Genomic DNA, 16,987 nt, shown 5'->3' with positions numbered 1-16,987 from the left:
CCCTTGTAAATAAATTGTACAAAAATGGACTTAAACAAGAACCCTGAGGAAGTCCAAAATAGCTATAACGTATCATTTTTGTAGATCCGTTATGGAAAAAGTGCATAATTTTGAAAGAAAACAAATTACACAGGAAATTCGAAATAATAAATGGTATTTTACAATCATTCATTTTCTCAAATAATAAATCTATCAAAACGGAATCATATGCACCAGACACATCGAGGAATGTAGAAACAACATCTAGTTTCTTATTGAACGCTAGTTCAATATGAGAGGTTAAAAGAGCAATACAGTCCCGAGTCCCACGACCTTTCCTAAATCCATATTGGGATGATGCAAAAATATTATTTTTTTCAGCCCATAGTTCAAGGCGGTTTAAAATCATTCTTTCCATTAATTTTCGAAGACATGATAATAAACTAATAGGTCTCCTACTATCTGCTGATGATGGATTTTTGTCAGGTTTTAGAATACTTATTACTTTAATAGACCGCCATTCAGAAGGAATAGTATTCTGAAATAGAAATGAATTATATAAAGAAAGTAAATGCATCTTCCCATCAAGTGGTAAATTTTTTAAAACAATAAATTTTATGTTGTCAATACCTGGTGCAGTATTTTTGGTAATAGATAGGGCCAAACCCAATTCCTCGATGGAAAATTTGTCACAAAGATCCGGATAATAGTTATAACATTGATATTTTTTGAACGAAATGGAGGTAGGGACAAAATCAGGACAAATTTTAGAACCAAAATGTTCAATCCAATCTTCCGAATACTCCAATACAGGCGATGGAGGATTACTGAAATTTCTCAAATTTCTGGCAACAGACCATAATTGAGACAAAGATGTCTGCGAATCAAGATTTTGAACACAATTTTTCCAATAGTTTCTTTTTTTGAATTTACAAACTCGGGTAAATTGAGCTTCAGTTTTGCAATAAAAAAGATAATGGTCTCTAGATCCAGAATGTCTAAATTTTTTGAAAGCATTTGATTTATTTTTTAGAGCAATTGTACAATCATGATCCCACCAAAAAGAAGGATGTTTACTTTTGGAAGAACCTGGAGATAGTTTTTTTGTTTGGGATTTGTACAAACATTGAATTAATAATTTTGAAAAATAATCATAATTTTGAATAGAAGAAAGCGATTCATCAAAACCAATTAAAGCAGAAGAGACTAAATCAGAAAATTTTTTGTTAAATCATCGGTCGGATTTTATTCGTTGCTTCATTAATGATTAAAAGTTTTCAGCAGGCTACCTTACCGAGGCCGCGCTGAAGAGGTTGACTCCGTAGTTATAGCTGGCGTAATACGACACTTCATACTCAGCTTCTGAACAGAACAGACGCTCAGGACGTACCTCTTTAATCGAGCTGAATTCAGAAGGACGACAGAGTCAGAATCACACAACTCTTAGCTAGCGGTCTTTGTCATCGGCTGACCTGTAGAACCATGAGGAAGGAACTTGTGAGAACCACAGCTATGTTACACGCTTCATCCAAATTGCCGACTCTGGTAAAATGTCAGAAAAATCCTGCACGCTCAGAAAACCGTTTTGATAAACGTGAACAAACAAACGCAAATATGAGAACAAGCAAATATACACCGTGAACTGGAACTAGTTCCAGCTGTCAATATGGGCGTTCTAGAAACCGTGACATCTAGTTCACATTTCTTATTGTTGTTATCGTTGCTATGCATAGTTCCCGTTTGTTCCCGTTGCCGTGACTGGAAGTTCACGTATATAGGAACGGATTTTTTTGCGTGTGGTTGCATTTATCATTAGGTTATCATTAAGTTACACCAACCTAAGATATTCAAAAAATGATGATCGAAACAGATGTTCGACGATCCGCAATCAATACATGTAAAAACCACGTGAAATTCAAAACATTTAGCTACAGATTACACTTGTAGTGTCATTGAAAGCACACAAATATAAATAAACGAAAAATATGAGTAGTATTTGAATTAAAAATAACACAAAAATAATTTTGAACAGTAGACCTGAACAATCTGATCAATTTCCAGCACCAATCCTTTCCGGAGTTTGATAAACCGGCTGAAAGTAAAGATGACATAAAATTGTATAGCTTTATTTGTCGCTTTATTAAGTTATTGACACATTGATCCAACCCTTCGGAATTAAAACAATCTGTTCCTAAAACAAGAATTCCAAAACTGTGGAAAAGGGCACAACAGACAAGTCCAAAAGAAAATAACAGGACTCTGCTGTCCTCTTTGTCACTGGTTTGGAAGTTTGAAATAAAGTTTATACACTCTGGTCTGATAGCGGGACTATCCATACCATACCATACCGAAAAAGAACAAAAAATCGTTCGATTCTTCTGCTCGCCTTATTTTATGACGTGGAATAGTGCCGATAAAACACCGAAAAAATGCCTGTACGAGTGTAAGGAATTCCAAAATGTGGAAGCCTTCTGCGTTTGCTTCCACCAAATGAGAAAGACGACACAAGCGACGGCAAAACCAGTAAACCTCAAAGGAGTAGACACCTAAGTATAGCCGAAACCGAACCGATAACCTCAAACGGTCCGGAGAAAACAAGCAGTGATACTGGGGTGCAGCAGACGTCATACGAACCGAGACGTTGGTTGGTTGGAGAAGAGGGAAAGTTGCAAGCACTGACTGGGATGCTGTGTGTACAGGCGAAGAAGGGAACCGTTTTCTATAACAATATAATTTGCATTGAATGGATTCATTCATTTGACAATATATAAATATTACATTGGCGGAATGCCTCGGAAGGGAGCGCCGCCACCGTACGGAAGCCGACGACAACGACGGATGGTTATGTGTGGACTGGTTGGTTCATCGATACACGGTCGAATGCCTTCGAAGACGAAGTATTGGTTTTGAATCGATGCGGAGAAAGAGCGACTAGCGAAACCGTTTTGCTTTCATATGAGGCTGAATTGGTTTGGGTTGTATTTAGGAAGGTTTATATGATGTCAATATAAAATTTAAATAAAAATAATTGAAAAAGAAATAATATAGAAATAAAGAACACCTCTGTCACTTAAACACTCGAATGTTATCTTTTTTGTGAAAATACACATTCTGATTTGTTTTTGATGCATTCTGTTCTGTTTTTCCTAGAAAAGCATGCTTGATAGGGTATAATGTAATATAAACGATATTTTCAACAATAAACTCAATATTCAATTCAATAAAAATGTAGTAGAGATTTTAATCCAAAACATACAAAATATTTTTCTGTGTATACAAAATATTCTATATTATTTGTGTATTTATTACATAGCTTTTTAACTTAGGCAGCATCCATTTATTACGAAACGCTAAAATCGACATTTTTCAAAACCTAGCACCCCCCCCCCCCCCCCATCCTCTGTAACGCTTTTTTGAATAAAAACCCTAAAACCTCCCCCCTTTCTTTAGAGCGTTACGTAATTTGTGGACGGCGCCTTATAACTTCAAATTTGATACATATATTGTTTGCACACTATTATCGCTTGTGCAAAGATTTTAATCGGTTAGGCTAATGAAGACACTACAAAAATGACAACAAAATGCTTACAGCAGTTAATTAGCTACTCAGTGTCGCTAGAGTATTTATAAAACATAGGAGAGCTCTTACAGTGCTCCACGTACTGACTGGTATCTGAGGATAGCCCGTGCATCACATGTTATTCCCTAAATTCCACCCTGACTACCCACTTACATTGCGATTATGCTACTGTTCCAGCAGTCCGGCAGAAGTTAAACGTGTTGACAAACATGTGTACCTCTTTCTCCGCATCGATACCTACATCGCTACTGTTATGTTCGTGCTGTGTCGTCACCCGCCACGGGGAGTTTGTTGCATTCGCAACCGCTGCTCCGGCTGCCGGAACTCGCGTAACCTCAATCTCCGTCTGTAAGGGGAATCTCCTCCTTCGCCCGGTACAGCCAGCCCAAACCAAATCTCCGACGTCTGACTGCTAATGCTGCTATCCGTCCGAGACTTTGTGTCGGGAGGGTTCACATGCAGCAGGGCTCGCGAGTGCAAATTCGCTTGGGGAAGTATAATGTTCAACATCCGCGTGCCCAGCGACGGAGGACAAGTCCACTGAAAAGCTGGAAACAGTGTTGTTAAAAATAAAGCGTTCATCTGATAATTTACGTCCTTCACCTTCCCTATATTTATACATATTCAATAAACAGATAGAAACTAAGTTGGACCTGCGAAAATAAAAAGTATTTACATGTTCAGCGGAGGGTCAATTTTCATCGCATATGATACTAATGTTTGAACTAACTGGTAAGGCCATAAATGAAATGAGGGCCCCAGATGCAAAGAGGTGTAAGTGACCATTTTGTCAATTTTGAGATGAGCATATCAAAAAATTCTACAGATTTTTTGGTTCCTGAGAGACAACATGAACTCCATCCGGAGTACGAGACACATCAGGAACTCCGGGATTATGTAGGCCGATACTTCCGATTTCTTGAGCCAAGTGGTTAACGACCATATCTGAAACAACGGGACGATTCGGTTGGCCAGTCAAGAGTTGGCGAACGTAAGTCTGCACATAGTATTGAATTTCCGACACATGTACATAGTTATGCGACGTATCACTCTCATTTACAGGTGGTTGACGACCGGTTTGTGCAATTCCTTCCGTTTGCCCACAGACGTACTGTGTGGATACTCCAGTTTCACTGATGGATGTAGGAAAACCTCCATTCTGGCATGCGGGAACATTGGTTTGAACCGCACCTAACATTCGGTGACCTTGCGTTGAAGACGACGGCTGAGAGTCGAACGCAGGACGAGGCACTGTTGGACTTCCATTTATCATCGTGGTTCCCGAAGAAACGATCGGCTGCACGGTGGAATTCAGTAGCGGTACAGCGTCGTCTCGAGGTAGCAGAAACGATCCATTAAGCGATTGTGTTTGCCGTCCGCGGAGGCCAGTGTTACTTATCGTGCCTTCTGGTCTCCGATAACCGGGTGTCAAAAATGGATTGGTACCCCGTGTCGTCTCCGCTCCTGGATAGGAAAATCCCATCAAATCCGCCGGCAAATCATCGGAGTCATATCCAGCCGCTTTCTCCAACCTGGTACTGGACGGAACTCCCCGGAAAGGAAGCGGGAATCCTTCGGCCGAAAGCTGGAGTCTTGCAGCGTGGTCCATTTCGGCCTGCAAGTTATTCGGGACTGGAAGACGACTATCTAACGACAATCCGTGGACTTCGGGTCCGTTAGAGGAAACTCCCATCAGCATTTGATTTGCCCAAACGATATGCGGTGTGCGAACGGGATTCAAACCACCAACTGCACCCTCCAAAGAATCAACGAAGTCGGAACCTGGTGGAGTAACCAGCGTTCTTTGCGAATTCGCCGTACGGTTCAAATTCCCACTATCATCTAGGCTGTAGTTCTCCGAGGCCATTGTAATATACTTAAATTCACAATCACGTTCACTTCAATCACTTCAAATAGCACTTCAATTTAAACTAGGGTAAAAAATATGACAGTAACACACGAAATATAGTAGGAAAAAAAACAAGAAAAAAAAGAAGAAATTTTACGATTTGAATATTATTTTCAAAAATTCAAATTCGAGGAGAAAAAAATAACCGAAACTAAACTAAAACGTATTCACCGATTTTCGAAACTGTAATCCTAACTTACTATTAGATTTGCTCAACGAAATCCAAATAAAAACTAATCCTACGTTAAATTCCGATTTGATTCCAATTCAATTCAACAACTCTACTGCAAAAATTCAAACTAATTCAATTATGTACAAAAACGCCAAGGCTCTGCAATCAGGGCCCTACGTTGGGCGCCAAAATGTAACGCTCCGTTCTGTTTCCAAGTAACGGCTTAAGCGCCACCTTCAACGAAGGACCGTTACTCCGTTAATTAGCCCGGAAAGAGACTGCCTTCTCAGGGCAGGTTAACTGAAGTTCGCAGAACTAAGGTCGCAATTTCGTCTCAAACGTCGTACGGCAAATCAAATAAACTCAGCAGATAGAATTTCAAACAAATGATCTAAAATAATTACCGAAAATCAAATCTCAATGATCCGCCAAAGAGGAATTACTTTGCTAAAATTAAACTAACACAATCAAATAATCAATTCAAAATTTATTAGCGTGACGCGAGAAAAAAAAGTGGAGTACAAACTAAATTCGAAGTAATTTATTATTCTAAATTAATAGTCGAACGCGGTGTCAATTCAACTAAATCGTTCGAGTTCAAATAGTTTGTCTTTCGGGAGCTGAGCTCCAAATTCAAAGCAAATTAGTTCAAATTCAAATAAACCTAATTGCCTATGGTGACGTCACGCTTTCTAGCTTTTTCGATTTCCAATTGGAAAACTAACTCTAGAGTGAGCAATAGGATCAGATCTGACCTTGATGTGCGCAAACGAGGAATCTAACGTCGCTCGCAGTCGGTAGTCCCCACGTGATCCAACCCAATCCGCCTTCTTCGGTTTCACCGTCGCGTAGTCGGTTCTCAGCTCGATCAGTGGTTTCGTCTCGACACCTCACAAACGGGTCATGCTCGCAGGCGTTTCATTCGGGGTATAGGCGTCCCCTAGTTGCGTGGAGTGATCGGCCGTGGATGTAGCTTGGCCGACGCCTTGCGGCTTATTGGCTTGCGATGACACCCGATTGCACCAAGGAGAGGGCACTCAAATCGACGAGACGAGCGAGGCGATTCTTTGAGCCGCCGACAGCAAATGTTCGCACGGTGGTTGTCCGCACTGCACGGGCTAGTAGTGGTTCGTTGAATCCACAACGGACTACTCGAGTCGGCTCCAGACTAACCGCCCACGTTGTTAGGGCACGCTAATCCTAATCAACGCGGATATAATTTCACATATTTGCTCACTAGTTTATCGTATTAGGCTTACCTGAATTCAATTGGCAGTTAATTCACTAGTATTCAATTTCTTTTCAAACTATAATGCACTCGAAAATTTAGCTGTTAAATTTCAAATAAAATCAATTAATTTTCACATTAATTCAAAACACTAATAGCGCGCGAACTTACTTCGAGTTTAGCTATAAGCTATCACGGAATAATTATTTGTCCACTATCAACAAGTTTTTCTAACTTGGGATCAAGTTCAACTTGTCTCAACAAAGCACTCCACTAAAGTGACGAGACGATCGCGGTCTTGATTGTGTCGAGCCTAAAAATTGCTGCGCAATTTCCCACTATTGGTGGGTTAGAGAGAGTTTAACTTCAATAGTCTTTTGTATTTAGCTAGTAAATTTCCACTGCTGGACCTATTTGACTCTCTACGATGCAATTTCTGGGATACGACGCAATAGATTTGAATGTGAAATTTTTCATATCGTTTTCGAGGCCAACTCTTAGGTGGCGCATAGAGTAGTTGTTGTCTAGGCTGAATTTGTAAAACTGACAGTATATTTGATTTCGAGCAAACTGCCAGCATAGCGAACGGATGGAAACATGAACACAAATTGATGACGTGATAATTATTAGAGTGAATTCACAATATGATTACAAACATTAACCCTTACTTGAGTCAAAACATTTATTCATTTTGAATAAAATATTACATATGTCGACACCGAAGATGACGAACCATTCAAATTTTTGTGTAAATGCAAAAAATGAAAGAAAAATATTTATTATCAACTGAATGTGCATTGAAAGCTAGCGCCGACACATGACGTGACGAACTTTTCAATATTTGTTAGATAAATACACAAAAACCAGAGCAGAATTTTATACATCCTTTAGCATTAATTATGATAAAATGGAACGAGCTCACCAATAAACATCCTTCGAAGTGTCCAGTGCGTATGTGCTGCAGCATCTTCCACTAACTGGTCTCTTCTCCGAAATCACACTGAACCGCCACAACTATACACGGGTACGACGATGTGCACATTCAAATTGACGACGACGACGACGCGGCCGGTCCGAATGAAAAATAGCGGCCTCTTCACTTCGCCTCCAAAATCACACTAAACCGTCCCGTATGAAGATAAGCACAGTCAAATCGGCGGCGACGACGATGGGATCGGCCCGAATGATAAAAAAGCGGCTTTTTCACTTTGCCTCCAAAATCACACTCATATCATATATTTTCTCTATTTTTACCACTGACAGATAAAACATTATCATCAGCAAATTGTATTAAATAACAACCATTAGGGATAACAGAAGCCATATCCGATGGAAATAAATTGTACAGAAAAAGACTTAAGCAAGATCCTTGTGGAAGTCCAAAACAGCTATAACGAATGATTTTGGATGACCCATTATGGAAAAAATGCATAATTTTGAGTGAAAACAAATTATATAAAAAATTTGAAATCATGTGTGGAATTTTTAAGCTATTCATTTTATTAAAAAGCAAATCAATCAAAACAAAATCGTATGCACCAGACACATCAAGAAAAGCAGAACCTAAGAGTACCAAGTCCTTTTCTAAAACCAAATTGAGCAGCAGAAAATATTTGATTACTTTTCAGCCCGCAATTCCAAACGATTTAAAATCATACGTTCCATAAGTTTTCTTAAACATGACAATAAACTAATCGGTCTACGACTATCAGCTAATGATGGATCTTCACCAGGTTTGAGAATACTAATAACTTTCACAAAACGCTACTCAAAAGGAATGACATTCTGAACAATAAACGAGTTATATATTGAAAGTAAATATTCTTTACCATCATCCGGTAAATTTGTAGAACTATAAATTTTATGTTGTCAATACCAGGAGTAGTATTTTTAGTAAGTGACAAGGCCAAATTAATTTCTGATAAAGAGAAAGGAATACAAAGATCAGGAAAATGATTGAAAGAACAAAATTTGGACATATTTTTGATGCAAATTTATGAATTTAATCTTCAGGGTATTCCAGAACAGTACTAGAAGAAGAATCAAAGTTTCTTAAATTACTTGCAACAGACCATAATGTTGACAAAGAAGTCTCTTTATCAAGATTTTCAACAAAATTTTTCCAATAGTTCCTTTTTTTTGAATTTTGTAATTCTAGTAAACATAACTTCAGCCTTACAATATGAAAAATAATGTTCCCTACATCCAGATTTACGAAAAGTTTTATAAGCAATAGATTTATTTTTTAACGCAATTGAACAATCATTATCCCACCTGAAAGAGGGACGTTTTTTCTTTAAAACACCTGGAACTCGTTTATTTTTTTGTGATTTATGTAAACAACTTATAAACAATTTTGAAAAGTTGTTGAGGAATTCCACGGAGTCATGTCAGTCGATCCTGAGCGACCATTTCAAAAATATCTGAAACTTTGCACAGTTTTTCAATTTCATATAAATCGCCATTTTTTTGATATTAAACCTTCATATTCACTCACGACTAACTTTTCAAAAGGGTGTATGCGAAAATAGTTCTAAAATATTCTAAAAGCTGTACAGCAAAAACGGATTGTTCGATTGTTATAAATTTTTCAGCAAAGTTAGATAACTAAATGATGATTCCTTAGAAAATATACACTGTAAAAAATTTCTTTTTCTACTTTGAAAAAATATGATATTTGTCACAAAAACTCAAATATCTCAAAACCCTATCTTTTTACCAACTTCAATTTTTTGGGGGAAATGGCCCATTATATCAGCTATCTACCATAAAATTTTGGTGATGGTAAACTGATAAACAAAAAAGTTATGACATTTCAAACATTTCACAATTTTTACATTTAGGAGTAACAAAAAAAAATTTTTTTCTGTGTAAATTATTTCGAGAATTATATTTTGATGCTGATTTTATTGTAAAGGCTACCGCCTGAATTAAACAAGTTGTTTTCATGATACTTTAGTTTGATTATTCGTAATTACTATAGTATCTATTTGAAACTTAGACGCGATCCAGTGTTGTGATCAAAAATATTGAGATTGTCATACTTTTTATTGTACGTGACTGGTGAAAAAATCCCTTGATAGTGTTGAAAAGCTGTTGATTATAAGAAAAATGGAATTGAATTTATTTTTAAGACAAAAGCTGTATAATAAAAGTTTTTTTATACGCGTATACGTCTAGTTTATCCGCAAAAAAAATCCCTCTTACACACTTATTTCTGAATTGCCTGTTCGGTACTTTTTTGACGAGATTATAACAGCAGTACGATCTCGGTAGTTTCGGTAATCGATTTTACTGAGGCTCAGTAAAACAACTGTCAAAATCGTATGGAAAAGGTAAACAATGCATTTTTGCTGAACGAGTTCGGTGCTCAGCAGTTTTAATCTCGTCAAAAAATTACCGAACTCGGTAATCAAAATTAAGTGTGTAGAGAACAGACTTTATGATCGGAAGAATGCGAGTAACTTCAACAACAACAAATGCATAAGAGACACATACCACAGACAAACAGACGAAACGCCTAGAACAATTTTAGTGAAAATTCATCGCCCAGTTCACACTATCACCACCTGGTGGAAATGTTTCACGAAACACTGCGTTGTGCAATATCGTCATCAGAAGGCGCTAGTGTGAAACGTCAAACGCAAAGAAAAACGATGGGCGCTTTTCTTGTTATGAAAGCCACAACCAAGATTCAAAATGATCGTTGAAGGCGTGGTCAATGAAAATTTCGCCAGTGTTACGTTTGTTTGTCTGTATACATACCTGACAATGCTCACGAAAAAAAACAAAAAAATACTACCGCTATGAATATTAAAAATTGTATAGTATTTTTTTTCTTCAGCCACCAACACCAAACAAGTAAGTTAAAATTAATAAGTGATTTTGTTTATTATAATCTAACGAACAAGATGAACAGTCGCTTTCTCAAAGGTCTTCAACTCAACGCTCTCTTGTAGACCGTTTGATGAAAAAAAATGTTCAAAAGAGTTACGAAATCTCACCGAAAGCACCATAGATAAACTGAAAGAGACTGGTTATGCCCAAATGTCCACATTGTGTACAAAATTACGCATTTGCACGTCCTGCCGTCTAGAATTTGACAAACGAGCCATCTGTATATCATCGGTAAAGCAGGGCGCAGGAAGTTCGAAAACGACAACAACTGAGAAATTGCCATCAGCGACATCTGTTTAAACAATTTAATTACGCCCCTTTTCAAAAATGCCCTGTAATATTCTTCAACATCTATACCCATTTCAATATTTTTAACGTTGCAAAACACGCTTTCAACATTAATCTTGAAGAAGAGGGAAAACACTTGTTCTCAAATGTAACAGCAAATTAATGAATAAACGACTAATGCGCGGAGGGCGTGATAAAATCGGAACATTACGGTACATAGTATATTATATTATATGTATATATAATATATAATAAAAACAACTTGTTTTACTCACGCAAGGCCATTAACAATAAAATCAGCATCAAACTTCAATTTCCGGCCGAAATAATTTACACTAAAAAAAATTATTACTAAATGTGAAAATTGTGAAATGTTTGAATTGTCATAACTTTTTTGTTTACTTTCATGGTAGATTGCTAATACAATGGACCGTTTTCTCTAAAAAATTACGTTGGTAAAAAGATAGGGTTTTGAGATATTTGAGTTTTTGTGACAAAAATGATATTTTTTAATGTTAAAAAAGATTTTTTTCACAGTGTATATTTTCTTAGGAATCGCCATTTAGTTATCTAACTTTGCTGAACAATAAAATCAGCATCAAATCGCGATTCCCGGCCGAAATAATTTACACAGAAAAATTTTTTTTACTAAATGTAAAAATTGTGAAATTTTTGAAATGTTATAACTTTTTTGTTTATTAGTTTACCATCACCAAATTTTTATGGTAGATTGCTAATACAATGGACCGTTTTCCCTAAAAAATTCAAGTTGGTAAAAAGATAGGGTTTTGAGATATTTGAGTTTTTGTGACAAAAATGATGTTTTTCAATGATAAAATAGATTTTTTTTCACAGTGTATATTTTCTTAGAAATCACCATTTAGCTATCTAACTTTGCTGAAAAATTCATAACAATCGAACAATCCGTTTTTGCTGTGCATATTTTTGAATATTTTTGAACCATTTTTACATACACCCTTTTGAAAAGTTAGTCGTGGCTCTAAATAAAAATTTGATATCGAAAAATGGCGATTTAGATGGAACTGAAAAACTGTGCAAAGTTTCAGTTCAATAGAAAATCATGAATTAAAAATTTTCCTTAATTTTGATGCTGTTGCTTGGAATCGCTCTGTTGTAGTTTTCAATAGTAGAAAGTGAATTTACACTAGTAATCGGCAAATGATCACTATTATTAGGATCTTCAATAGTTTTCCATGAAGACACCATGGTTAAACTATTAGAGCAAATAGATAAATCAATACACGAATGACGAGAAGGGGGAACTGCGATCCTGGTAAATGATCCATCATTTAAAGATAGGTGTTGTTATTCGCGAAAGTGTGTTTTGTGTTGATCTGGAAGATCTCCCAACAGTTTGAAATTGTGACTGCGGAATAGGGATTTTCCACCTCCCGCCCATCCAGCCATCGCATCAATCACCGAACCGACCTCCAAGTTACAACGACCCAGGTATCCTACAAGAACTTAAACTATAAGTCAAAGCTTACACACCTTTCAAATTTCCGCTATGGTTCAGTCCAGTCGAATAGTCCACACAGATGCGAACACGTTCATTGGGCTTACGCACGGCTACGATCGGAGCGGCAAACTCTGAGAAATGGACAGGAGAGATGATTCCCAATGGAGTGGGCCAATGTAATGAGCCTGCGGATAAAACAAAGAGGAGAAACGTCAAAATTGAAACAGTCTGTTTTCTGTCATCCCCATAGTTCCAATCGAACAGGAGACCTGTCAAAACGACAAGGATTCGCCACTTTGGAATACTCGAGACACTTTAGGTCAACGGGATTCGATCAATGGTTGCTTTAGACAGTATCTACACGGTTTCACTCATACGGGTTCTCTAGAATGTCCAGTTTGTGCTAATTTTGAGGATGGGGCGGAATAGGTTTTATTCGTGTGGACGTGTTTCCGCAAAATGCATAACCACATGCTTGCCACATGTTGTTGGGACACGACTCCGGACACTCTTGTATAAAGGATGTGTAAAGACCTGGAATGCTGTTTCATCGACTATTGCCCAAATCGTCTCGGAGCAACAGAGGAGAAGGCGCGTGGATTCAAGGAGTGGCTAATTCAGGCGCTAATCAAGAGGTGGTCCAAGAGTTCGGAATCGGCTACGTAGGTCAACCGATGCCCTGCTGTTGAACCCGACCATTCTATTGAACACATGGCCGCACGGAGAACATTGTGGTAACGTCGCTGTCGCGGCGACGGTGTACTGGGTTAGATCCGAGTGAATAGAAAGGGGCTTCTGGCATGGTCGGGGCAGGTGGAGGCCTCATGTCGGCAAGTCCTTCTATATGCTAGCTGATAAGGTCTTACTTGCGGGAAGGTCTAATTGCGGTGTGTGCCACGCAGTATCAGTTCTTGCTGTGCAGTTGGGAGCAGGCGTGGGGTCTAGATAATCCCGGAGAGACGTGCTTGGTGGCAATGGAAATGGTTTTGTGGGTCGGGGATGTCCTGTCTCTTTTGTTGGCTGTTGGAGGTGGTCCTCGGCCCAAACCCACCCCTAATCCACCCGGTGTCTATTGAAGAAGGCTTAACGACGCCGCTTTACAAAAAAAAATCAATGACATTTGTAGGCCAGATTGGTCATAGCGATGACAGGCAGTCACCCTGGATGGAGATCTTTCACGACCGAATTTGCACATACTTCCCCAGTATTTAGCACCACAATGTCTGCCTCATACTCTACCCGCAATCGTATATGCTGAAGGAAACAAGTTAAACGTTCACATTATTTCTGCCATTACTGTACCGACAGCAGGGAAGATTTGCAATTCGGCCCAGCCAGTTTGGGACCACGACGGGATGCGCGATTTGGTGTGAAGAGTATTTGTCTTCTTTAATCTAGACCATATACAAATAATAGCAAGTGGGAGGGAGTCTTCCGCAACGCTGCTGTCTCGTGTCTTGTTTTCCACTGCTGCCATGATTGGAATATCGTACCGCAACGAAGAGGGCGAGTATCGCGCAAAAATGCTCTTTGCAGGTAATCGCATTGCGAAGAATGCACCATTTGGAGTCTCACTGCGGGATCTCCAGCTGTAACGATGGTACTGACGTTCGCGTAAAACAGGGTTCCCCTCCAGAACTGTGGAGAAGGACATCCCAGCAGAGGTGAGAGCCAGCATCATGTACAATAAAAGCAATGAATAAATTGAATATTAAAATTTCACTGCTTTTATTGTTTCTGAATAGCAGCGTGTGGCATTTGGCTGAGTCTCCGAACTGGGTACATACCTTGGCGGAGCAGCATAAGCCGGGGGTGTTGTCATGATAAGCAGAGCTCAGCTCAAGTGATTCGGGCAGCGCAGCGGTGGACGATGATCGTCCCTCCTGTAAGCAAGCAGGGAGAAGGATTCCATAAATGGAATTGAATTCGCATTTTCGAGCGGTGAAGGTAGCAGTGGAAACTGTTGTCACTGAATGGCAATGTGGCAATAATATTTAAAGATAATTTCCCTTTTTCGGCACGGGAGTCTGGCTACCTAAGCTTGGCATGGTGTCTCAGGAACAATAGCGGTTGCTCGAACTTATTAAATTTCACGAGTTATTGAAACTGTAATGGTGATTAATCACGCAATTACGATCAGTCAAGTGATAGGAAGATTGGTAGATGATAGGAGATTGGTAGATGAGAAAACAAATTTTATTTGTTTTAATATCGCGTTCTAAGTTATAATTGAATTTTGATAAAATCCATGATTTAACTGAAATTATTTTTTGATAATCCGTTCTTCTATTTTTTTGCCCTATGTACCAGAGGAGACAGAGCCTGCTTCTCGGATAAGTGATCTGAGTTACCAACTGAAAGTATATTCCTTTCCAAATGATTATTTTGCAATTGGATATCGTTTGGCAGGCGAATAATACTCTATGCTCAAGGAATTCTAGATTTTTTTTTTAATTTTTGCACGCGTTTACCAAATCGACTGCATGGGCCTCCATTCAATAATGGGATTCAATATTTTTAAGCATCAGACGAAGTCTAGCAATCTATTTCAAAGGTTGTATTTCATTTTTTTTCCATCACGTTGCTGAAGATACTGAAAAATTTATCTTGTTCCACAGTCGCAATGGTGAGTAGCTGAAATGGTTGCTCCTCAATGCCATTGTCAGAGCTACTACTGGTGGATGTCACTGCTGCTAGATATGTACCTGAGTAAAAATGGAATCGAAAACAGCCGTGACAACCGGTTGATGGGGTAACGATTTATGATTTATTGCTGTCTAAGCGACATTCACACGGGACACTTCCTCCAGCCAAACTGTCTCCGTGTCTGTCTGGTATCCCCTGAGTGCCACTGATTTATCTTTACTACGCCGGCACTGCCGCTGCCAGTCGCGACTGCTGTCGTCGTACCTACTGCTGATACAAGGTGGACTTCTTCCTATTCAGGTGAGTGAGCTGTAAGTTGACAAGGAGTGTGAGTTGGAACTTGTAAAACAGAACCAAGTACAAACTCCGATTTTTTGCAGGTAGACAAGCATCAGATGTGGACGGTTGCACAATCTGAATTACAAAACACTCGCTCGTTTGATACAGGTATGAAAATACATATCTTGTGTACTGCTGAACAAGAAGAATTAATACATAACAACAATAGCCTTCAAAGAGAAGCTTCTCATTTCTGAAAGTTTTGATTGTAGAATAGTATGTGTAAGTGCTAATTTTACGAATAGTGAATCTAAATAAATAAAATTTGAAACGACAACAATCGATACTGTTCGCTACAAATAAAGCACATTACCTGATTCTCCAAGGATGTATTGTAACCGGTTTAATAAACCCTTGGCACCCCTTGGGTTAGGTCAAATCTTGGAGCAAACTGGTCCATAAAGTGTTTCACCATCCTGTGCTAGATACAATGCGTTTTCTTTTAAAATTAAGTCTTGTTTAATTTCAAGGGAGAGTTCTTGAAATGTAGTTCCGCTCGATGTTTTCTTGACTGTGGAATAGTGAGAATTTATTGAACCCTTTTTCGATTTGCTTGAGTATGACCCTTGCCGCGAACAAATGTTGCCAGTCGTTGCTGAAACCGTTCCACCATATTTGAAACGGTTTTATCAGAAAATCCACCATCTGCTACCTAGCCCTTGGCCTGGACTACTGCCATTCTTTCAGTTGATTTGAGCTTCAAGCCTTCATTGTTTTCCTACAGTGGTCTCGAGGAACACTTTTGAGTGTTCCTTCGCAAACTTTGCGTTTTCAGGCGTCCCTGCTCAACAAACTATGGAACCTGCACTATTTGATTGCGACTACATTTTATGGACAAATCGCTTCCATTGCTAGTCCAAGAGAGTTTCATTTTGGTTGTGACGGCGAACAGCTCTAATGTTCGAAAAGCCCGATTGCATCTCTTGCATCGAACCTTTCGAACCCAAATGGATAAAAACGGAAGATCGAAGTTGCTCATGTATCCAAAACAAACGTGCATGTGTCCAAACGTATATCTGCTTATGCAATTAATTTTCCGAATTTATTTCTTATATTTTGCTTTGTATAGTCAAATTATATCGGTGAGGTGTAAAAACTAACTGCGCAACCGCCTAATGTGAGATTGAATTCGTAGTGTTTGGTATTACATGAAAATTAACTCAACATTTTTCTTAGTTTCAATACATGCAGAGAGCTGATTGATTGGTTCAAACAAGTGGGGCAAAAACACATCAAAACTTATTTTTCTACAACAATTGTACTATTAATGTGAGTAAAACGCACGGTTATCTCTTAAAAACCTATATTTACATGCATTGTATCTTAAACTATGTATTAAATCTAAACAGTCAATCCTAACCTAGAAGTTGCGAGCTAAGGGAAATATTCAGGTGAAGCATATACTGAAGATTTGTGAGTAAAACTTAGTTTATTATACGTTTTTGTAACACTAACACGGAAATATATTT

This window comes from Aedes albopictus, chromosome 3, assembly GCF_035046485.1.
Source record: "Aedes albopictus strain Foshan chromosome 3, AalbF5, whole genome shotgun sequence".
NCBI lineage: Eukaryota > Metazoa > Arthropoda > Insecta > Diptera > Culicidae > Aedes > Aedes albopictus.
The sequence above is the reverse complement of the archived record's forward strand: the minus strand, read 5'-3'. Positions refer to the sequence as shown.